This window comes from Arvicola amphibius, chromosome 4 (genome assembly GCF_903992535.2).
Source record: "Arvicola amphibius chromosome 4, mArvAmp1.2, whole genome shotgun sequence".
Taxonomy (NCBI): domain Eukaryota; kingdom Metazoa; phylum Chordata; class Mammalia; order Rodentia; family Cricetidae; genus Arvicola; species Arvicola amphibius.
Window position 1 is genome coordinate 51743837 of NC_052050.1, and position 11726 is coordinate 51755562.

General features: G+C 46.2%; 2 pseudogenes; one reads left to right on the top strand and one right to left on the bottom strand.

Annotated features, from left to right (window-relative positions):
* Positions 1 to 2753: 2753 nt before the first annotated feature.
* On the top strand, positions 2754 to 3106 carry LOC119813513 (annotated as a pseudogene).
* Positions 3107 to 11045: 7939 nt separating this feature from the next.
* Positions 11046 to 11398, bottom strand: LOC119811293 (annotated as a pseudogene).
* Positions 11399 to 11726: the final 328 nt, after the last annotated feature.

Consider the following 11726-nt stretch of genomic DNA (forward strand, 5'->3'; position numbering starts at 1 on the left):
GCTCAGCTTCCTTGTGTAATGATAGAGGAATAAAATCTCCGAAGAAATGGAGTCTGTTGCTCAGGTTGAAGTAAGCTGCCCAAGTTGAGTCTGGGGCGTAGGAGTTGTGGCGCTGTCCCGGGGTACAGTCTACCAAGGAGCAGTGTAACCCAGGCTACAGAGGTGTGGCCTCTCAGTGTAACCTTGGGACTGTGCCCCCTTGAGCCATCACCAGCCGACAGGGGAGGAGGCCCATGAGGGCGGCTGTAAAAATTACGCCAGAAGAACCCGAGAGCATTGACAGTACTTGTTGGCACATGGTGAACTGGTAAGGATTGTTCCCCAGGGTGGTGGTGATGGTGATATTTACCAGTGTTTAACCAATGACAAAGCCATCAGGATGGCAGCAGCATTGATTAGGTATGGAATGGGCAACTCTAGCAAAGGGAGCAGAGGGGGGTATAGCTTCCCGCCAAGCCCACCAGGCTTGCCCCCAGCCTGTGGTCTTCCCTTTGGTCCGCTTTGCCCATTCCTCTTTCGGGATGCTAACGGAGAATGCAGGTCACAGGCACTTGCTGGCTGGTCATCTACAAGTTCACATTCTGGCATCAAATGTGCCACCACTGCTGTTCTCGAGGCTTAGACCCCGCTCTACTTGCCACTTGATTCCCAGACCTTCCCATGACCCTCATCAGTTACGTTTCTGTGACTACGGCCACCACCGGGTGTACTTTCTTTCAGTGCCTGTCCCCTACTCAAACTCCACAGTCCACTCCTGTCCCCCATAATCACCCCACCTCCCCGATGCTTTCCACCTGCATCTCCTTTCCCATGAAGCATCCCCTTTCCCAGGAAACATCCTGGCTATATTTCTAGTGCCCATCCTCCCCCCACCCCCTGTATCTCATTCCTTGCAACCTTCAGCCAGTCTCCTTCCACAACTATTTCCCAGACTCCTCTACTCCATGAAATTAGAACCTTCTGTAAAAGTTGATGCGATTTTAAAAAAACTAAGATTCATGGAAAAATAAGTTTACAGTTGTGTTTCATAATACAACGAGTCTCTAACAAAAAAAGACAACAGAAGGGTGGTAAATAAATCGTGATAGGCCTTTTCACTGATAGATAGTGTACCCACCTCAGATAATGACATGTATTAAAAGGAAAGTAATTGCGAAATTATGAGCCCACACAACACCACACAATGGTTTATAGACTGTGTGATTGGCCTGCAGGCAGACCAGACCAAAGTCATGGCCTCTCCAGTCGGGTATATTTTTAGGTCAAACTTATCTATTAGTGGTTTAATCTATATTAAAAGACAACTGAAATTTTGAATGCTTTTTTGTGTCTATGTAACAAAATATATGTGAAAAACTTAGCATTTTAGTCTCTTGTTAAGTGCATAGCTGAGCAGCATCGCAGCCATCCATACAATTGTTGTTAACCACTGGTCATTTCCAAAGCTGTCATCATCACAGACAGGAGCCTTGCTCTTGGTAGACACTGATACCCTGGCCTCTCCTCCTGCTTGCCTGGGGCAAATTCTGTCCTACTTCCTCATTCTGTGGATTTGACAGATGGTACCTAGTGTAAGTGGAATCACCACAAAAAAGTTGTCTCTTTGTGCCTGGCTTATTTCACTTAGAGTAGTGTTTGCAAGGATCCCCAGTGTCGTGCTCAGGTTTTAAAGTTTCCCTGTCTGCTGGTTGATATTGTCAGTTTTAGCAAGGACACAAGTCTTTGGTCACTTTCGTTTATGAGTGATTTTCTAAACTAGGTTATTGAGGTAGAAGACTCCCCTAAGTAGAAATGGTTCATCGTATGGGCTAGGGTCCTGGACTGACTTAAAAGAGAGAGTCAATCTGGTGTGGGAAGTCCTTCTGTATATGTGTTGCTTTTATTGGTTAATAAAGAGGCTGCTTTCAGCCAGCAGCTTAACAGAATGTAGCCAGGGTGGAAGAGTTATAGAGAGAGAAAGTAGGCAGAGCCAGTGAGAAGCCAAGTAGCTGCGGCGCGGGAGACAGACACACCAGACAGAATCTTGCCGGTAAGCAACAGCCATGTGGCAATACACAGATTAATAGAAATGGGTTCATTTAAAATACGAGTTAGCCAGAAATATGCTTAAGCTATTGGCCAAACAGTATTGCAATTGACACAGATTTCTGTGTGGCTATTTTGAGTCTGGGCAGCCAGGAACAAACGAGCAGTCTCTCCCAACATGCATCCATGTTCTTTGCTTCCTGGTTTGGACTCAATGTGACCAGCCACTTCCTGCTTCTTTGTCCTAATGTGCCTCAGTTTACCGGAGCAGTAAACTAAAGTAACCCATTCCTTCAGTCGCTCTCATGGGCTATTTTGTTGCAGCAAACAGGACAAATAACTAATCTCTTACCATTGCCCTTCTTGTCTCTTTCTAGGCCCCTAAGGCTGTCCTTAGCCCCATATCTTCCGTACTGGCTGGTTACGTGTGTCAGCACAAGACAAGCTAAAGTCATCAGAGGAAGGAGCCTCAGCCGAGGAAATGCCCTCTTGCGATCCAGCTGGAAGGCATTGTCTCATTTAGTGGTCAATGAAGGAGGGCCCAGTCTACGGTGGTGGTGCCAGTCCTGGGCTGGTGGTCCTGGGTTCTATAAGAAGGCCGAGGACTGCGGAAGTCCCGCCTCCCAAGTAGTCTTCCCTGCAGTCGCCGCCTCTGCCGCCTCCGTTGTTGTTGTTGTGGTTGCTTCTCCAAAGTCGACTGCTCCGCCTCCCCAGTGCCTCCCACCACCATGAAGTAGATGTTTAAGGAGGTGTACTCGCTGGAACATAGACGCGTGGAATCTGCGAAGATCAGAGCGAAGTACCCCGACCGGATTCGGTGATGGTGGAAAAGGTCTCGGGCACTCAGATTGTTAACACTGACAAAAGGAGGTACTTGGTTCCATCTGACATCACCGTGGCTCTGTTCATGTGGATCATCAGGAAAAGGATTCAGCTTCCTTCTGAGAAGACGATTTTCCTGTTTGTGGACAAGACAGTCCCACAGTCCAGCCTAACTATGGGGCAGCTTTACCAGAAGAAAAAGGATGAAGATGGATTCTTGTATGTGGCCTACAGCCGAGAGAACACTTTTGGCTTCTGAGCGCCACTGCTGGGCGAGGTGCACCGTTCCTGCTTGTGTATCTTGGAATAACTGGCTGTTTTCAGTTACTCCACCAGAGCCTCTTCACATAGACCTACTAGTGCATTTGGAACTGGATTTGTTTCTTAATATATTGGAAGGTTTGGTTTCTTTAGATTAGTAAATTATCATACAGAGTTTTATTTTCAGTTTTCTTTTTGTGCATTGACCTCATGGTTATATGCTCCAAGGAACCTGTCCTCTGGGAATCATATTTAATGAAGATATTTCCATAATGAAGGGAGGTAGGTGTGGCATTAAAGTGAAAAGGAGGGGTGATGCATTGTTCTGGATTATGTTCCAAGTGTTAGGTGCTTAAGTATTCCCAAGTGAAATCCTTAGCAGTCAGAATACGCTTGCTTCACTAGATTTTGCCAACTACAAATCATGTTGGATTAAGCTAATCTGTTCTTCTTTCTGACACTATTAAGGTAAATGATTAACAATAAAACTTCCTCCTATAAAGGCAAAAAGAGACAGAGAGAGAGAGGGAGGGAGAGAGAGAGAGAGAGAGAGAGAGAGAGAGAGAGAGAGAGAGAGAGAGAGAGAGAGAGAGAGAGAGAGAGAAAGCAGACTGAGCAAGCCTTGGGTGCAAGCTAGTAAGCAGACTCCTCCATGGCCTCTGCATCAGCTCCTGCTTCCAGGTTCCTGCCCCATTTGAGTATTTGAGTTCCTGTCCTGACTTCCTCCAGTGATGAGCAGCGGTACAAAAGTGTAAGCCGAATAAACCCTTTCGTCCCCAACTTGACTTTTGGTCATGGTCTTTTGTCACAGCAGTGGAAACCCTAACTAGGACACCTTGTTCCTCCATACCAACCTCTTCTGATAGTACTCATTGTCAACTTGACATGCCTTAGGAGACAAGACCCTGCTGTGTCTTTAAGAAATTTTCCACGGGCGGTGGTGGCGCACGCCTTTAATCCCAGCACTCGGGAGGCAGAGGCAGGCGGATCTCTGTGAGTTCGAGACCAGCCTGGTCTACAAGAGCTAGTTCCAGGACAGGCTCCAAAGCCACAGAGAAACCCTGTCTCGAAAAACCAAAAAAAAAAAAAAAAAAAAAAACCAAAAAAAAAAAAAAGAAAAAAGAAAAAAAAAAAGAAATTTTCCAGGTGGAGTTAGCAGGGGAGGGACAACCCCTCCTGGAGGTGCAATTCATCCTTCCATGGGTTTGTGCCCTGGATGAATAAAATGGAGAAACCAAGCTGAGTGCCAGCAGAGGCAGCTGGAGGGCTTCTAGATTCCACAAGACACACCTGCTGCTGCAGCTGTGATTAACTACACCAAGAGCACTTGAGAATGGCTCAGCGGTAAAGTGCCCTGACTGCTCTACCAGAGGTTATTAGTTGAATTCCCAGCAGAGAAAGAAGAGGTAGAGGAAGAGGCAGAGGCTGGAGGCAGAGGCTGTAGGAAGAGGAAGAGGCAGAAGCTGAGGAAGAGGTAGAGGAAAAGGTATAGGTGGAGCTATAGGAAAAGTCTGTAGGAATAGTAGAAGAAGAGGTAGAGGAAGAGGTAGAGGAAGAGGTAGGTAGAGGAAGAGGTAGAGGAAAAAGAGGTAGTGGAACAAGAGGGAGTGGAACAAGAGGTAGAGGAACAAGAGGTAGAGGAACAAGAGGTAGCGGCAGAGGCTGTAGGAGGAGGCAGAGGCTATAGGAAGAGGCAGAGGCTATAGGAAGAGGCTGTAGTTGCTTTGGGTCAAGGTGTTTTATCACAACCATAGAAATGCTAACTAAAAGCCGGGCAGTGGTGGAGCACAACTTTAATCCTAGGATTCAGGAGGCAGAGATAGGCAGATCTCTGGGAGTTAGAGGCCAGCCTGATCTACAGAATCCAAGACAAGCTCCAAAGCTATGTAGAGAAACCCAGTCTCGAAAAAAACAAAAAAACAAAAATAACAATAAAAGGCTTTTCTAACTAAACTGCAAGTTTTCTAAGTCTTTCTGTGCTGCTTTTTGCTTCTGATTCTCAGTACAAATATGGCTAAAAGCAGCCCAGCAATACCCATGCTATGGCCCAATCCAGTGACACCTAAATGTCCTCTACGGTATTAACTAGTTGATGGCCTTTAAGTCCAACCTCCCACAAAATGGTACAATGCAGACAAACTACATACCAGGTCTTTGCCCAATGTAGTCTGTAAGGCCTCTAGACCACACACAATAGCATCCTTGCTCCCCTTTGAAACCTCACAGTCCTCACTATCTATGTTTCCAGCAGCATGGTGGGTTTTCTGAGTTTCGTCAGAATGTTCCATTAACTTCTCTGAGAGCATTTCCATCTTCCCACGACAGTTCAAAGGGTTTAATAACAACACGGTCACATTTAGTCACACCAACAACCCTACTTCTTTGCCAGTTTTGAGGGTGAGTTAGCTTTCCATTACTGTGAACAACTTGAGATGAAAAGGGACTTTAACCTAAGGTTTCAAAGGTTCACTCCATCACAGGTCCTAACTGTGTTAATTCTGGACCTAAGATGTCGCAGAATATCATGGTAGCCAGAGACATGGCAGACAGGAAGTGAGGTGTGAGAGATTTCTAAGGTTCAGGACCTCTAATTGACTGACCTTTGCCCCGGAGTATCCTGGTGAAAAGCAATGGGTGTGTGCTGGCAGGTGATCCTGTCTACAATGGTTGGAATGTTAGGAATTTCCTTTGGGTGGTCTGTTCCTGGGTCGTGCTGCCTTATAGCCTTTTCTGGAACCCAGTGCTGCCTACTATGGCAGCTGTGTGGCCTGGGCCCCCGTGTGTGGTCAGGCTACCCTGCACCCCACACACATGCTCTACTTCCTCCAGCAAGGCCGCTCTTGCTTAAGTTCCCAGCACCTTCTACTAGCTGGGGACAGAGTGTTTCACATGCAAACCTGAGGGGGAAACTTCGTGTTTGTGTCACTATTGCCGTTTAGACAGTGACTGTACCAAGAACCTATTTTCACGAGACTGTGGTGGTGCATGCCTTTGATGCCAGCATTCAGGAGACAGAGTCAAGTAGGTCTCTGTGAGTTCAAGGCCAGCCTGGTCTGCAGAGTGAGTTCCAGGACAGCCAGGGCTGTTAGACAGAGAAGCCCTGTCTCAAAAAGAAAAAATATTTTCCTTCACAGGGACAAGTTACTTTTTTAATATATGTGCTCATGGAAAAAAGGATAAAAGCTGTTAACATACTCATTACCTGAAAGACCTGGATAAATCCAGGTCTCCCCAAAGAAATCCCTGGTAAATCCAGGTTTCCCCTCCCCCCAGCCCCCAGCAGGAAGAAAATAGCCAAAAATCTAAGCAGGAAGAGAAGAATCAGAAATCTAGGATTAGCCGGTTCAGTGACTGTGTTTCAGGAACTAGCTGAAGATAAAGTTAGATTGTAATCTTGAGAATAATCTTGAGAAACAGGGAGTTTCCCCCTTATGATTATCATTGGTATTTTGGAATACTGTGTTTCAGGAACTAGCTGATTATGACCCTGAGAGTGGTCTTGAGAGGTAGGGAGTTGCCCCCTTGTGATCATCACTGGTATTCTCGGAATTTTCTACACCCTCCCTGTCCCTTTCGGATCACTGGGCTATGGTTTCTTCCCTTAAAAACTCATTCTCCCGGCCACTCGGGGTTGAACTCTTCCCCTGCGTAGGTTATGAGTCTCGGCCCCAGTGCACTGGTTCCTGCCTCATCTCATCATTAAAACCTCGTGTGATTTCAGCAAGGACGGTCTCTTGTGAGTTACTGGGGGGGGGGGGGGGGTTGTGTTATCCCGAGACTTGAGTGAGAGTCTCCCCACACTGGGGGTCTTTCATACCTACAGATTAATCATTTAAAATCTTTCAGAAACGTGAATAAAGGCTTTTTCTGTCCAACCTAATCCCAGGGTTCTTTAAAAATAATCACTCAGAGACTTAACATTAATTACAAACAGTTTGGCATATTAGCTTAGGCTTATTATTAACTAACTCTTACAACTAAATTAACCCATTTCTATAGTATATTTTACCATGAGGCTCGTGGTTTGCTACCTCACATCTTGCTTCCCTGGCAGCCACTGGCATCTCTCTGACTTCACCCTTTTTCTACCTGTATCTCTGTTTGGATTTCCTGCCTGGCTCTATTCTGCCTGGCTATGGGCCAAATTATTAACCAATGGCAATAAAAACATATTTACAGCATAGAGAAGGGTTATCCCACAGCACAGAAACATTGAACTAGATCTTGGCTATAGTCTTTCTGATGTGCCATAGCTCTCCAAAAATCTCTTCTCCATACTAGCCTGTCCTCTGCCTCCCATGAGCTTTTAGTAACCAATATTCCTTCTTAAAAAGTGAGTTCGACTCCTTTAGGTTTAATCTTTCTGTGCTTGTCTTCCTTTGCTTTGCATCAGAGCCTCCAGGCTGGTCAGTGTGTGTGTGTGTGTGTGTGTGTGTGTGTGTGTGTAGGCCAGAGGAAAACCCTGGATGTTTCTCCTCAGATCTTGTCCACCTTTTAGTGCTATAGTTCTGCAGTCTACCTTTCTTTTCTCTTTCTTTCCCTCCTCCCTCTGCCGGCTCATCTCTTATTGGCCCAGAGTTTACTGATCAAGCTAGACTATTAGGCCAGCAAGCTCCCTCTGGCCAGCGAGCTCCCAGTAGTGCCTGGCTCTGTTTCCCCAGAACTGGGATTAGAAGTGTGAACACAGGCGCGTACATATTCCTTATTCCTCCATCTGGTGATGGAAGGTGTTATGGTCTTAAGTTTTTATTTCCAGCCACTAACAGTGTCATTTAACTGGTCAAAGCCATGGACCATTTTGAGAGAATCACCTTCTCATTGGCAAGGCTCATGAATAGTTATGACAAGCCGGAGTTTGAAACTGTATATGCAGGAGGTGCCTCTATATTTGAAAGACCAAGGGTTTTGGAAGTGAAGAGTCCTTTGAATCTTAGTTCTACACTTACTTGTTAATTAGACTGGTCAGCTTCAGTTGAAACAGAGTGAGTTTGTCAGTCCTAAAGTGAAGACTGTGGGATTTTGATACTCACCGTTACCATGGGCTCCATGGGAGCCAACGACTATGCTTAAAGAGTTAAAGAGAACCACTTAGTAAGTCCTACTCGCCCCTGCTGTCCACAGACTTGTTGAGTATTAAATGAAACCAGGCAGAAAGGACACCTGATAGCCATGCACTTAGAGTGCAAAATATCGTAGCTAAACAATAGTTACCTCAGCTGCTTTAATAAGGACATTTTGACTCTACTTAGCAAGACAGGAACAGATTTGACTACTTTACAATCCATAGCAGAGAATCCATTCTACAAGAGGGTCCCACAGTTTTGTTATGGTTTTTTTTTGGGGGGGAGGGGCAGTGGTGGTGTCACAAATGGAAAAGACAGTAATATACCTGTGCTGGTTAGCCGTATTGTCAGCTAGAGTCATCTGAGAGGAAAGCCTTGATTGGAGAACGGCCTTGACTGGCCCGTGGACATGGCTATGGGATACTGTCCTGATTAGTTGATGTATGAAGGTCCAGTCCACCATGGGCAGTGCTATCCCTAAGCAAGTGTCTCTGAACTGTCTTAGAAAGCTGGCTAAACACGAGACAGTGAGGAGCCAATGAGTGAGCCAGAAAACTGCATTTCTCCATGGTTTCTCCTTCTGCTCCTATGTGAGTTCCTATCCTGACTTCCCTCAGTGTTAGACCTAGAAGTGCAAGCAAAATAAATCCTTTCCTTCCCTAAACGCTGCGGTCCACAGGAATAGTGCAGTGAGATTTCAGCTGATGGAGCAGAAGGTTGACCCATCAGAATGAATGTCTTCTGACGGAGATAATCCAGTTTGCAAGGTGCTGGGTCTAACTGCTTTCGTATATCAGCTATTCTTACAGTACATCTCTTTGAAACCATAAGCACTCTCCCTTGGTGCAAGATTCAGCAGTTTATAGATTATTTGATACAATTTTCCCCATGTATTGGTATGTTAGGTCCCTTCTCACTCTGTGGCGTCAGTGGGAAGTTTAGTCACACGGTCAATAGCCTTGGTTCCCACAGTCTAATCTCTTCGTTCCCTGAGACAAACTTAGTAGCCAGCTCCCTGCAATTATCTTCTATTTGGCAGGAAGTTTGGTGAGGAGAGGAATCCTTCATATGGATCACTTTTCAGACCTCCTAGATAGGGGTGGCACGTCCCAGCTTGTTTGATTCTTAGTCCTTCCTGACACAGAGATGGGTGCCCTAAATTCTCCCACAGCTGACTTTGGAAAAGTGCTAGCCTATGTTAATCCCTCCTCCCCCGCCCCCTTCCCCCTACTCTAAAAAAAGCTGTTAAATCCCTTTCATATGCACAGCATGGGGGCCAAGCACCACTGTTTGACCTGGGGAGGTAGAATGCATCAGATCATGAATTTTGTATGGTGTAACCCTAAATCCCCCTTGTCAAAATCAGGCGGGGTGAGAGATGTAATTTTCAGATCTGAAAAGGCCCCTTTAGCTGCCAAAAAATGCTCTACTTCCGCCTCTACTTCCGGTTTCCCCCACTTCCGCTTATTTATTTATTTAATCAAGATGAGTATGATGTACTCCTTTATTCCTATAGAGGGCGTCATATCGCACTATGGATGGTTGTGAGCCCCTTAGGTTGCTGGGAATTGAACTCAGGACCTCTGGAAGAGCAGCCAGCGCACTTCACCACTGAGACATCTCAAGTGCTCTTGGCTCACCCACTGAGCGTGTATATAATCACAGCTGCAGCAGCAAGAGCACTGTGAGGAAGCTAGAAGCCTCCAGCTGCCTCTGCTCAAGCTCAGCTTGGTTTCTCCACTTTATCCATCCAGGCCACCAACCCTGGAAGGATGACTCGCACCTCCAGAAGGGGTTGTCCCTCCCCTGCTAACTCCACCTGGAAAATTTCTTAAAGACACAGCAGGGTCTTGTCTCCTAGGACATGTCAAGTTGACAATGAGTATTATCAGAAGAGGTTGGTATGGAGGAACAAGGTGTCCTAGTTAGGGTTTCCACTGCTGTGACAAAAGACCATGACCAAAAGTCAAGTTGGGGATGAAAGGGTTTATTCGGCTTACACTTTTGTACCGCTGCTCATCACTGGAGGAAGTCAGGACAGGAACTCAAATACTCAAATGGGGCAGGAACCTGGAAGCAGGAGCTGATGCAGAGGCCATGGAGGAGTCTGCTTACTAGCTTGCTCCCAAGGCTTGCTCAGTCTGCTTTCTCTCTCTCTCTCTCTCTCTCTCTCTCTCTCTCTCTCTCTTTTTGCCTTTATAGGAGGAAGTTTTTTTTTTTTTTTTTTTTTTTTTTTTGGTTTTTCGAGACAGCGTTTCCCTGTAGTTTCTAGAGCCTGTCCTGGAACTAGCTCTTGTAGAACAGGCTGGCCTCGAACTCAGAGATCCGCCTGCCTCTGCCTCCCGAGTGCTGGGATTAAAGGCGTGCGCCACCACCGCCCGGCTATAGGAGGAAGTTTTATTGTTAATTATTTACCTTAATAGTGTCAGAAAGAAGAACAGATTAGCTTAATCCAACATGATTTGTAGTTGGCAAAATCTAGTGAAGCAAGTGTATTCTGACTGCTAAGGATTTCACTTGGGAATACTTAAGCACCTAACACTTGGAACATAATCCAGAACAATGCATCACCCCTCCTTTTCACTTTAATGCCACACCTACCTCCCTTCATTATGGAAATATCTTCATTAAATATGATTCCCAGAGGACAGGTTCCTTGGAGCATATAACCATGAGGTCAATGCACAAAAAGAAAACTGAAAATAAAACTCTGTATGATAATTTACTAATCTAAAGAAACCAAACCTTCCAATATATTAAGAAACAAATCCAGTTCCAAATGCACTAGTAGGTCTATGTGAAGAGGCTCTGGTGGAGTAACTGAAAACAGCCAGTTATTCCAAGATACACAAGCACCTAGCCCAGCAGTGGTGCTCAGAAGCCAAAAGTGTTCTCTCGGCTGTAGGCCACATACAAGAATCCATCTTCATCCTTTTTCTTCTGGTAAAGCTGCCCCATAGTTAGGCTGGACTGTGGGACTGTCTTGTCCACAAACAGGAAAATCGTCTTCTCAGAAGGAAGCTGAATCCTTTTCCTGATGATCCACATGAACAGAGCCACGGTGATGTCAGATGGAACCAAGTACCTCCTTTTGTCAGTGTTAACAATCTGAGTGCCCGAGACCTTTTCCACCATCACCGAATCCGGTCGGGGTACTTCGCTCTGATCTTCGCAGATTCCACGCGTCTATGTTCCAGCGAGTACACCTCCTTAAACATCTACTTCATGGTGGTGGGAGGCACTGGGGGGGCGGAGCAGTCGACTTTGGAGAAGCAACCACAACAACAACAACGGAGGCGGCAGAGGCGGCGACTGCAGGGAAGACTACTTGGGAGGCGGGACTTCCGCAGTCCTCGGCCTTCTTAAAGAACCCAGGACCACCAGCCCAGGACTGGCACCACCACCGTAGACTGGGCCCTCCTTCATTGACCACTAAATGAGACAATGCCTTCCAGCTGGATCGCAAGAGGGCATTTCCTCGGCTGAGGCTCCTTCCTCTGATGACTTTAGCTTGTCTTGTGCTGACACACGTAACCAGCCAGTACGGAAGATATG